Raw genomic sequence first — 11,451 nt, 5'->3', positions numbered from 1 at the left:
CGGCCTCAAACTGCGTAGCGGCTGCGATCTGACGAGGGCAGGCACATTCAGTTTAGAGTGGCCGTTGACGGGTAGCTATTGCACCTGTTGGCCTTTTCGAGAGCAAGGCTGAAGTAAAAGCTTTTTGTTTTTTTTTGCTTTTTTTTATTGTGGGTAGGGCCACTCTAACTCCCCCCCCTCTCTCCAAAAAAAGAAATTGTCAAAAATGTCAACGGAACCAGGGATTCCCAGCCAGTCTCCCATGCCGGTACTTGCCTGGCCTCAAACTGCGTAGCGGCTGCGATCTGACGAGGGCAGGCACATTCAGTTTAGAGTGGCCGTTGACGGGTAGCTATTGCACCTGTTGGCCTTTTCGAGAGCAAGGCTGAAGTAAAAGCTTTTTGTTTTTTTTTGCTTTTTTTTATTGTGGGTAGGGCCACTCTAACTCCCCCCCCTCTCTCCAAAAAAAGAAATTGTCAAAAATGTCAACGGAACCAGGGATTCCCAGCCAGTCTCCCATGCCGGTACTTGCCCGGCCTCAAACTGCGTAGCGGCTGCGATCTGACGAGGGCAGGCACATTCAGTTTAGAGTGGCCGTTGACGGGTAGCTATTGCACCTGTTGGCCTTTTCGAGAGCAAGGCTGAAGTAAAAGCTTTTTGTTTTTTTTTGCTTTTTTTTATTGTGGGTAGGGCCACTCTAACTCCCCCCCCTCTCTCCAAAAAAAGAAATTGTCAAAAATGTCAACGGAACCAGGGATTCCCAGCCAGTCTCCCATGCCGGTACTTGCCCGGCCTCAAACTGCGTAGCGGCTGCGATCTGACGAGGGCAGGCACATTCAGTTTAGAGTGGCCGTTGACGGGTAGCTATTGCACCTGTTGGCCTTTTCGAGAGCAAGGCTGAAGTAAAAGCTTTTTGTTTTTTTTTGCTTTTTTTTATTGTGGGTAGGGCCACTCTAACTCCCCCCCCTCTCTCCAAAAAAAGAAATTGTCAAAAATGTCAACGGAACCAGGGATTCCCAGCCAGTCTCCCATGCCGGTACTTGCCCGGCCTCAAACTGCGTAGCGGCTGCGATCTGACGAGGGCAGGCACATTCAGTTTAGAGTGGCCGTTGACGGGTAGCTATTGCACCTGTTGGCCTTTTCGAGAGCAAGGCTGAAGTAAAAGCTTTTTGGTTTTTTTTGCTTTTTTTTATTGTGGGTAGGGCCACTCTAACTCCCCCCCCTCTCTCCAAAAAAAGAAATTGTCAAAAATGTCAACGGAACCAGGGATTCCCAGCCAGTCTCCCATGCCGGTACTTGCCCGGCCTCAAACTGCGTAGCGGCTGCGATCTGACGAGGGCAGGCACATTCAGTTTAGAGTGGCCGTTGACGGGTAGCTATTGCACCTGTTGGCCTTTTCGAGAGCAAGGCTGAAGTAAAAGCTTTTTGTTTTTTTTTGCTTTTTTTTATTGTGGGTAGGGCCACTCTAACTCCCCCCCCTCTCTCCAAAAAAAGAAATTGTCAAAAATGTCAACGGAACCAGGGATTCCCAGCCAGTCTCCCATGCCGGTACTTGCCCGGCCTCAAACTGCGTAGCGGCTGCGATCTGACGAGGGCAGGCACATTCAGTTTAGAGTGGCCGTTGACGGGTAGCTATTGCACCTGTTGGCCTTTTCGAGAGCAAGGCTGAAGTAAAAGCTTTTTGTTTTTTTTTGCTTTTTTTTATTGTGGGTAGGGCCACTCTAACTCCCCCCCCTCTCTCCAAAAAAAGAAATTGTCAAAAATGTCAACGGAACCAGGGATTCCCAGCCAGTCTCCCATGCCGGTACTTGCCCGGCCTCAAACTGCGTAGCGGCTGCGATCTGACGAGGGCAGGCACATTCAGTTTAGAGTGGCCGTTGACGGGTAGCTATTGCACCTGTTGGCCTTTTCCGAGAGCAAGGCTGAAGTAAAAGCTTTTTGTTTTTTTTTGCTTTTTTTTATTGTGGGTAGGGCCACTCTAACTCCCCCCCCTCTCTCCAAAAAAAGAAATTGTCAAAAATGTCAACGGAACCAGGGATTCCCAGCCAGTCTCCCATGCCGGTACTTGCCCGGCCTCAAACTGCGTAGCGGCTGCGATCTGACGAGGGCAGGCACATTCATTAGAGTGGCCGTTGACGGGTAGCTATTGCACCTGTTGGCCTTTTCGAGAGCAAGGCTGAAGTAAAAGCTTTTTGTTTTTTTTTGCTTTTTTTTATTGTGGGTAGGGCCACTCTAACTCCCCCCCCTCTCTCCAAAAAAAGAAATTGTCAAAAATGTCAACGGAACCAGGGATTCCCAGCCAGTCTCCCATGCCGGTACTTGCCCGGCCTCAAACTGCGTAGCGGCTGCGATCTGACGAGGGCAGGCACATTCAGTTTAGAGTGGCCGTTGACGGGTAGCTATTGCACCTGTTGGCCTTTTCGAGAGCAAGGCTGAAGTAAAAGCTTTTTGTTTTTTTTTGCTTTTTTTTATTGTGGGTAGGGCCACTCTAACTCCCCCCCCTCTCTCCAAAAAAAGAAATTGTCAAAAATGTCAACGGAACCAGGGATTCCCAGCCAGTCTCCCATGCCGGTACTTGCCCGGCCTCAAACTGCGTAGCGGCTGCGATCTGACGAGGGCAGGCACATTCAGTTTAGAGTGGCCGTTGACGGGTAGCTATTGCACCTGTTGGCCTTTTCGAGAGCAAGGCTGAAGTAAAAGCTTTTTGTTTTTTTTTGCTTTTTTTTATTGTGGGTAGGGCCACTCTAACTCCCCCCCCTCTCTCCAAAAAAAGAAATTGTCAAAAATGTCAACGGAACCAGGGATTCCCAGCCAGTCTCCCATGCCGGTACTTGCCCGGCCTCAAACTGCGTAGCGGCTGCGATCTGACGAGGGCAGGCACATTCAGTTTAGAGTGGCCGTTGACGGGTAGCTATTGCACCTGTTGGCCTTTTCGAGAGCAAGGCTGAAGTAAAAGCTTTTTGTTTTTTTTTGCTTTTTTTTATTGTGGGTAGGGCCACTCTAACTCCCCCCCCTCTCTCCAAAAAAAGAAATTGTCAAAAATGTCAACGGAACCAGGGATTCCCAGCCAGTCTCCCATGCCGGTACTTGCCCGGCCTCAAACTGCGTAGCGGCTGCGATCTGACGAGGGCAGGCACATTCAGTTTAGAGTGGCCGTTGACGGGTAGCTATTGCACCTGTTGGCCTTTTCGAGAGCAAGGCTGAAGTAAAAGCTTTTTGTTTTTTTTTGCTTTTTTTTATTGTGGGTAGGGCCACTCTAACTCCCCCCCCTCTCTCCAAAAAAAGAAATTGTCAAAAATGTCAACGGAACCAGGGATTCCCAGCCAGTCTCCCATGCCGGTACTTGCCCGGCCTCAAACTGCGTAGCGGCTGCGATCTGACGAGGGCAGGCACATTCAGTTTAGAGTGGCCGTTGACGGGTAGCTATTGCACCTGTTGGCCTTTTCGAGAGCAAGGCTGAAGTAAAAGCTTTTTGTTTTTTTTTGCTTTTTTTTATTGTGGGTAGGGCCACTCTAACTCCCCCCCCCTCTCTCCAAAAAAAGAAATTGTCAAAAATGTCAACGGAACCAGGGATTCCCAGCCAGTCTCCCATGCCGGTACTTGCCCGGCCTCAAACTGCGTAGCGGCTGCGATCTGACGAGGGCAGGCACATTCAGTTTAGAGTGGCCGTTGACGGGTAGCTATTGCACCTGTTGGCCTTTTCGAGAGCAAGGCTGAAGTAAAAGCTTTTTGTTTTTTTTTGCTTTTTTTTATTGTGGGTAGGGCCACTCTAACTCCCCCCCCTCTCTCCAAAAAAAGAAATTGTCAAAAATGTCAACGGAACCAGGGATTCCCAGCCAGTCTCCCATGCCGGTACTTGCCCGGCCTCAAACTGCGTAGCGGCTGCGATCTGACGAGGGCAGGCACATTCAGTTTAGAGTGGCCGTTGACGGGTAGCTATTGCACCTGTTGGCCTTTTCGAGAGCAAGGCTGAAGTAAAAGCTTTTTGTTTTTTTTGCTTTTTTTTATTGTGGGTAGGGCCACTCTAACTCCCCCCCCTCTCTCCAAAAAAAGAAATTGTCAAAAATGTCAACGGAACCAGGGATTCCCAGCCAGTCTCCCATGCCGGTACTTGCCCGGCCTCAAACTGCGTAGCGGCTGCGATCTGACGAGGGCAGGCACATTCAGTTTAGAGTGGCCGTTGACGGGTAGCTATTGCACCTGTTGGCCTTTTCGAGAGCAAGGCTGAAGTAAAAGCTTTTTGTTTTTTTTTGCTTTTTTTTATTGTGGGTAGGGCCACTCTAACTCCGCCCCCCTCTCTCCAAAAAAAGAAATTGTCAAAAATGTCAACGGAACCAGGGATTCCCAGCCAGTCTCCCATGCCGGTACTTGCCCGGCCTCAAACTGCGTAGCGGCTGCGATCTGACGAGGGCAGGCACATTCAGTTTAGAGTGGCCGTTGACGGGTAGCTATTGCACCTGTTGGCCTTTTCGAGAGCAAGGCTGAAGTAAAAGCTTTTTGTTTTTTTTTGCTTTTTTTTATTGTGGGTAGGGCCACTCTAACTCCCCCCCCTCTCTCCAAAAAAAGAAATTGTCAAAAATGTCAACGGAACCAGGGATTCCCAGCCAGTCTCCCATGCCGGTACTTGCCCGGCCTCAAACTGCGTAGCGGCTGCGATCTGACGAGGGCAGGCACATTCAGTTTAGAGTGGCCGTTGACGGGTAGCTATTGCACCTGTTGGCCTTTTCGAGAGCAAGGCTGAAGTAAAAGCTTTTTGTTTTTTTTTGCTTTTTTTTATTGTGGGTAGGGCCACTCTAACTCCCCCCCCTCTCTCCAAAAAAAGAAATTGTCAAAAATGTCAACGGAACCAGGGATTCCCAGCCAGTCTCCCATGCCGGTACTTGCCCGGCCTCAAACTGCGTAGCGGCTGCGATCTGACGAGGGCAGGCACATTCAGTTTAGAGTGGCCGTTGACGGGTAGCTATTGCACCTGTTGGCCTTTTCGAGAGCAAGGCTGAAGTAAAAGCTTTTTGTTTTTTTTTGCTTTTTTTTATTGTGGGTAGGGCCACTCTAACTCCCCCCCCTCTCTCCAAAAAAAGAAATTGTCAAAAATGTCAACGGAACCAGGGATTCCCAGCCAGTCTCCCATGCCGGTACTTGCCCGGCCTCAAACTGCGTAGCGGCTGCGATCTGACGAGGGCAGGCACATTCAGTTTAGAGTGGCCGTTGACGGGTAGCTATTGCACCTGTTGGCCTTTTCGAGAGCAAGGCTGAAGTAAAAGCTTTTTGTTTTTTTTTGCTTTTTTTTATTGTGGGTAGGGCCACTCTAACTCCCCCCCCTCTCTCCAAAAAAAGAAATTGTCAAAAATGTCAACGGAACCAGGGATTCCCAGCCAGTCTCCCATGCCGGTACTTGCCCGGCCTCAAACTGCGTAGCGGCTGCGATCTGACGAGGGCAGGCACATTCAGTTTAGAGTGGCCGTTGACGGGTAGCTATTGCACCTGTTGGCCTTTCGAGAGCAAGGCTGAAGTAAAAGCTTTTGTTTTTTTTTGCTTTTTTTTATTGTGGGTAGGGCCACTCTAACTCCCCCCCCTCTCTCCAAAAAAAGAAATTGTCAAAAATGTCAACGGAACCAGGGATTCCCAGCCAGTCTCCCATGCCGGTACTTGCCCGGCCTCAAACTGCGTAGCGGCTGCGATCTGACGAGGGCAGGCACATTCAGTTTAGAGTGGCCGTTGACGGGTAGCTATTGCACCTGTTGGCCTTTTCGAGAGCAAGGCTGAAGTAAAAGCTTTTTGTTTTTTTTGCTTTTTTTTATTGTGGGTAGGGCCACTCTAACTTCCCCCCCCTCTCTCCAAAAAAAGAAATTGTCAAAAATGTCAACGGAACCAGGGATTCCCAGCCAGTCTCCCATGCCGGTACTTGCCCGGCCTCAAACTGCGTAGCGGCTGCGATCTGACGAGGGCAGGCACATTCAGTTTAGAGTGGCCGTTGACGGGTAGCTATTGCACCTGTTGGCCTTTTCGAGAGCAAGGCTGAAGTAAAAGCTTTTTGTTTTTTTTTGCTTTTTTTTATTGTGGGTAGGGCCACTCTAACTCCCCCCCCTCTCTCCAAAAAAAGAAATTGTCAAAAATGTCAACGGAACCAGGGATTCCCCAGCCAGTCTCCCATGCCGGTACTTGCCCGGCCTCAAACTGCGTAGCGGCTGCGATCTGACGAGGGCAGGCACATTTCAGTTTAGAGTGGCCGTTGACGGGTAGCTATTGCACCTGTTGGCCTTTTCGAGAGCAAGGCTGAAGTAAAAGCTTTTTGTTTTTTTTTGCTTTTTTTTATTGTGGGTAGGGCCACTCTAACTCCCCCCCCCTCTCTCCAAAAAAAGAAATTGTCAAAAATGTCAACGGAACCAGGGATTCCCAGCCAGTCTCCCATGCCGGTACTTGCCCGGCCTCAAACTGCGTAGCGGCTGCGATCTGACGAGGGCAGGCACATTCAGTTTAGAGTGGCCGTTGACGGGGTAGCTATTGCACCTGTTGGCCTTTTCGAGAGCAAGGCTGAAGTAAAAGCTTTTTGTTTTTTTTTTGCTTTTTTTTTATTGTGGGTAGGGCCACTCTAACTCCCCCCCCTCTCTCCAAAAAAAGAAATTGTCAAAAATGTCAACGGAACCAGGGATTCCCAGCCAGTCTCCCATGCCGGTACTTGCCCGGCCTCAAACTGCGTAGCGGCTGCGATCTGACGAGGGCAGGCACATTCAGTTTAGAGTGGCCGTTGACGGGTAGCTATTGCACCTGTTGGCCTTTTCGAGAGCAAGGCTGAAGTAAAAGCCTTTTTGTTTTTTTTTTGCTTTTTTTTATTGTGGGTAGGGCCACTCTAACTCCCCCCCCTCTCTCCAAAAAAAAGAAATTGTCAAAAATGTCAACGGAACCAGGGATTCCCAAGCCAGTCTCCCATGCCGGTACTTGCCCGGCCTCAAACTGCGTAGCGGCTGCGATCTGACGAGGGGCAGGCACATTCAGTTTAGAGTGGCCGTTGACGGGTAGCTATTGCACCTGTTGGCCTTTTCGAGAGCAAGGCTGAAGTAAAAGCTTTTTGTTTTTTTTTGCTTTTTTTTATTGTGGGTAGGGCCACTCTAACTCCCCCCCCCTCTCTCCAAAAAAAGAAATTGTCAAAAATGTCAACGGAACCAGGGATTCCCAGCCAGTCTCCCATGCCGGTACTTGCCCGGCCTCAAACTGCGTAGCGGCTGCGATCTGACGAGGGCAGGCACATTCAGTTTAGAGTGGCCGTTGACGGGTAGCTATTGCACCTGTTGGCCTTTTCGAGAGCAAGGCTGAAGTAAAAGCTTTTTGTTTTTTTTTGCTTTTTTTTATTGTGGGTAGGGCCACTCTAACTCCCCCCCCCTCTCTCCAAAAAAAGAAATTGTCAAAAATGTCAACGGAACCAGGGATTCCCAGCCAGTCTCCCATGCCGGTACTTTGCCCGGCCTCAAACTGCGTAGCGGCTGCGATCTGACGAGGGCAGGCACATTCAGTTTAGAGTGGCCGTTGACGGGTAGCTATTGCACCTGTTGGCCTTTTCGAGAGCAAGGCTGAAGTAAAAGCTTTTTGTTTTTTTTTTGCTTTTTTTTATTGTGGGTAGGGCCACTCTAACTCCCCCCCCCTCTCTCCAAAAAAAGAAATTGTCAAAAATGTCAACGGAACCAGGGATTCCCCAGCCAGTCTCCCATGCCGGTACTTGCCCGGCCTCAAACTGCGTAGCGGCTGCGATCTGACGAGGGCAGGCACATTCAGTTTAGAGTGGCCGTTGACGGGTAGCTATTGCACCTGTTGGCCTTTTCGAGAGCAAGGCTGAAGTAAAAGCTTTTTGTTTTTTTTTGCTTTTTTTTTATTGTGGGTAGGGCCACTCTAACTCCCCCCCCCTCTCTCCAAAACAAAGAAATTGTCAAAAATGTCAACGGAACCAGGGATTCCCAGCCAGTCTCCCATTCCGGTACTTGCCGCCGGCCCCTCAAACTGCGTAGCGGCTGCGATCTGACGAGGGCAGGCACATTCAGTTTAGAGTGGCCGTTGACGGGGTAGCTATTGCACCTGTTGGCCTTTTTGAGAGCAAGGCTGAAGTAAAAGCTTTTTGTTTTTTTTTGCTTTTTTTTATTGTGGGTAGGGCCACTCTAACTCCCCCCCCTCTCTCCAAAAAAAGAAATTGTCAAAAATGTCAACGGAACCAGGGATTCCCAGCCAGCCTCCCATGCCCGGTACTTGCCCGGCCTCAAACTGCGTAGCGGCTGCGATCTGACGAGGGCAGGCACATTCAGTTTAGAGTGGCCGTTGACGGGTAGCTATTGCACCTGTTGGCCTTTTCGAGAGCAAGGCTGAAGTAAAAGCTTTTTGTTTTTTTTTGCTTTTTCTTATTGTGGGTAGGGCCACTCTAACTCCCCCCCCTCTCTCCAAAAAAAGAAATTGTCAAAAATGTCAACGGAACCAGGGATTCCCAGCCAGTCTCCCATGCCGGTACATGCACCGGCCTCAAACTGCGTAGCGGCTGCGATCTGGACGAGGGTAGGCACATTCAGTTTAGAGTGGCCCGTTGACGGGTAGCTATTGCACCTGTTGGCCTTTTCGAGAGCAAGGCTGAAGTAAAAGCTTTTGTTTTTTTTGCTTTTTTTATTGTGGGTAGGGCCACTCTAACTCCCCCCCCTCTCTCCAAAAAAAGAAATTGTCAAAAATGTCAACGGAACCAGGGATTCCCAGCCAGTCTCCCATGCCGGTACTTGCCCGGCCTCAAACTGCGTAGCGGCTGCGATCTGACGAGGGCAGGCACATTCAGTTTAGAGTGGCCGTTGACGGGTAGCTATTGCACCTGTTGGCCTTTTCGAGAGCAAGGCTGAAGTAAAAGCTTTTTGTTTTTTTTTGCTTTTATTTATTGTGGGTAGGGCCACTCTAACTCCCCCCCCTCTCTCCAAAAAAAAGAAATTGTCAAAAATGTCAACGGAACCAGGGATTCCCAGCCAGTCTCCCATGCCGGTACTTGCCCGGCCTCAAACTGCGTAGCTGGCTGCGATCTGACGAGGGCAGGCACATTCAGTTTAGAGTGGCCGTTGACGGGGTAGCTATTGCACCTGTTGGCCTTTTTCGAGAGCAAGGCTGAAGTAAAAGCTTTTTGTTTTTTTTTGCTTTTTTTTATTGTGGGTAGGGCCACTCTAACTCCCCCCCTCTCTCCAAAAAAAAGAAATTGTCAAAAATGTCAACGGAACCAGGGATTCCCAGCCAGTCTCCCATGCCGGTACTTGCCCGGCCTCAAACTGCGTAGCGGCTGCGATCTGACGAGGGCAGGAACATTCAGTTTAGAGTGGCCGTTGACGGGTAGCTATTGCACCTGTTGGCCTTTTCGGAGAGCAAGGCTGAAGTAAAAGCTTTTTGGTTTTTTTTGCTTTTTTTTATTGTGGGTAGGGCCACTCTAACTCCCCCCCCTCTCTCCAAAAAAAGAAATTGTCAAAAAATGTCAACGGAACCAGGGATTCCCAGCCAGTCTCCCATGTCGGTACTTGCCCGGCCTCAAACTGCGTAGCGGCTGCGATCTGACGAGGGCAGGCACATTCAGTTTAGAGTGGCCGTTGACGGGTAGCTATTGCACCTGTTGGCCTTTTCAAAAGCAAGGCTGAAGTAAAAGCTTTTTGTTTTTTTTGCTTTTTTTTATTGTGGGGTAGGGCCACTCTAACTCCCCCCCCCTCTCTCCAAAAAAAGAAATTGTCAAAAATTGTCAACGGAACCAGGGATTCCCAGCCAGTCTCCCATGCCGGTACTTGCCCGGCCCTCAAACTGCGTAGCGGCTGCGCGATCTGACGAAGGGCAGGCACATTCAGTTTAGAGTGGCCGTTGACGGGGTAGCTATTGCACCTGTTGGCCTTTTCGAGAGCAAGGCTGAAGTAAAAGCTTTTTGTTTTTTTTTGCTCTTTTTTTATTGTGGGTAGGGCCACTCTAACTCCCCCCCCCTCTCTCCAAAAAAAAGAAATTGTCAAAAATGTCAACGGAACCAGGGATTCCAGCCAGTCTCCCATGCCGGTACTTGACCGGCCTCAAACTGCGTAGCGGCTGCGATCTGACGAGGGCAGGCACATTCAGTTTAGAGTGGCCGTTGACGGGGTAGCTATTGCACCTGTTGGCCTTTTCGAGAGCAAGGCTGAAGTAAAAGCTTTTTGTTTTTTTTTGCTTTTTTTATTGTGGGTAGGGCCACTCTAACTCCCCCCCCTCTCTCCAAAAAAAGAAATTGTCAAAAATGTCAACGGAACCAGGGATTCCCAGCCAGTCTCCCATGCCGGTACTTGCCCGGCCTCAAACTGCGTAGCGGCTGCGATCTGACGAGGGCAGGCACATTCAGTTTAGAGTGGCCGTTGACGGGTAGCTATTGCACCTGTTGGCCTTTTCGAGAGCAAGGCTGAAGTAAAAGTTTTTTGTTTTTTTTTGCTTTTTTTTATTGTGGGTAGGGCCACTCTAACTCCCCCCCTCTCTCTCCAAAAAAAGAAATTGTCAAAAATGTCAACGGAACCAGGGATTCCCAGCCAGTCTCCCATGCCGGTACTTGCCCGGCCTCAAACTGCGTAGCGGCTGCGATCTGACGAGGGCAGGCACATTCAGTTTAGAGTGGCCGTTGACAGGTAGCTATTGCACCTGTTGGCATTTTCGAGAGCAAGGCTGAAGTAAAAGCTTTTTGTTTTTTTTTGCTTTTTTTTATTGTGGGTAGGGCCACTCTAACTCCCCCCCCTCTCTCTCAAAAAAAGAAATTGTCAAAAATGTCAACGGAACCAGGGATTCCCAGCCAGTCTCCCATGCCGGTACTTGCCCGGCCCTCAAACTGCGTAGCGGCTGCGATCTGACGAGGGCAGGCACATTCAGTTTAGAGTGGCCGTTGACGGGTAGCTATTGCACCTGTTGGCCTTTTCGAGAGCAAGGCTGAAGTAAAAGTTTTTTGTTTTTTTTTTGCTTTTTTTTATTGTGGGTAGGGCCACTCTAACTCCCCCCCCTCTCTCCAAAAAAATAAATTGTCAAAAATGTCAACGGAACCAGGGATTCCCAGCCAGTCTCTCCATGCCAGTACTTGCCCGGCCTCAAACTGCGTAGCGGCTGCGATCTGACGAGGGCAGGCACATTCAGTTTAGAGTGGCCGTTGACGGGGTAGCTATTGCACCTGTTGGCATTTTCGAGAGCAAGGCTGAAGTAAAAGCTTTTTGTTTTTTTTTGCTTTTTTTTATTGTGGGGTAGGGGCCACTCTAACTCCCCTCCCCCCTCTCTCCAAAAAAAGAAATTGTCAAAAATGTCAACGGAACCAGGGATTCCCAGCCAGTCTCCCATGCCCGGTACTTGCCCGGCCTCAAACTGCGTAGCGGCTGCGATCTGACGAGGGCAGGCACATTCAGTTTAGAGTGGCCGTTGACGGGTAGCTATTGCACCTGTTGGCCTTTTCGAGAGCAAGGCTGAAGTAAAAAGCTTTTTGTTTTTTTT

At 49.6% G+C, this 11,451-nt stretch overlaps 1 pseudogene; it reads right to left on the bottom strand.

The window, feature by feature from the left end:
• Positions 1-206: 206 nt before the first annotated feature.
• On the bottom strand, positions 207-325 carry LOC142276755 (5S ribosomal RNA; annotated as a pseudogene).
• Positions 326-11,451: the final 11,126 nt, after the last annotated feature.

This window comes from Anomaloglossus baeobatrachus, unplaced genomic scaffold (genome assembly GCF_048569485.1).
Source record: "Anomaloglossus baeobatrachus isolate aAnoBae1 unplaced genomic scaffold, aAnoBae1.hap1 Scaffold_4026, whole genome shotgun sequence".
Taxonomy (NCBI): Eukaryota; Metazoa; Chordata; class Amphibia; order Anura; family Aromobatidae; genus Anomaloglossus; species Anomaloglossus baeobatrachus.
Note: the sequence above shows the minus strand (reverse complement) of the source record. Positions and strands in the feature narration are given on the sequence as shown.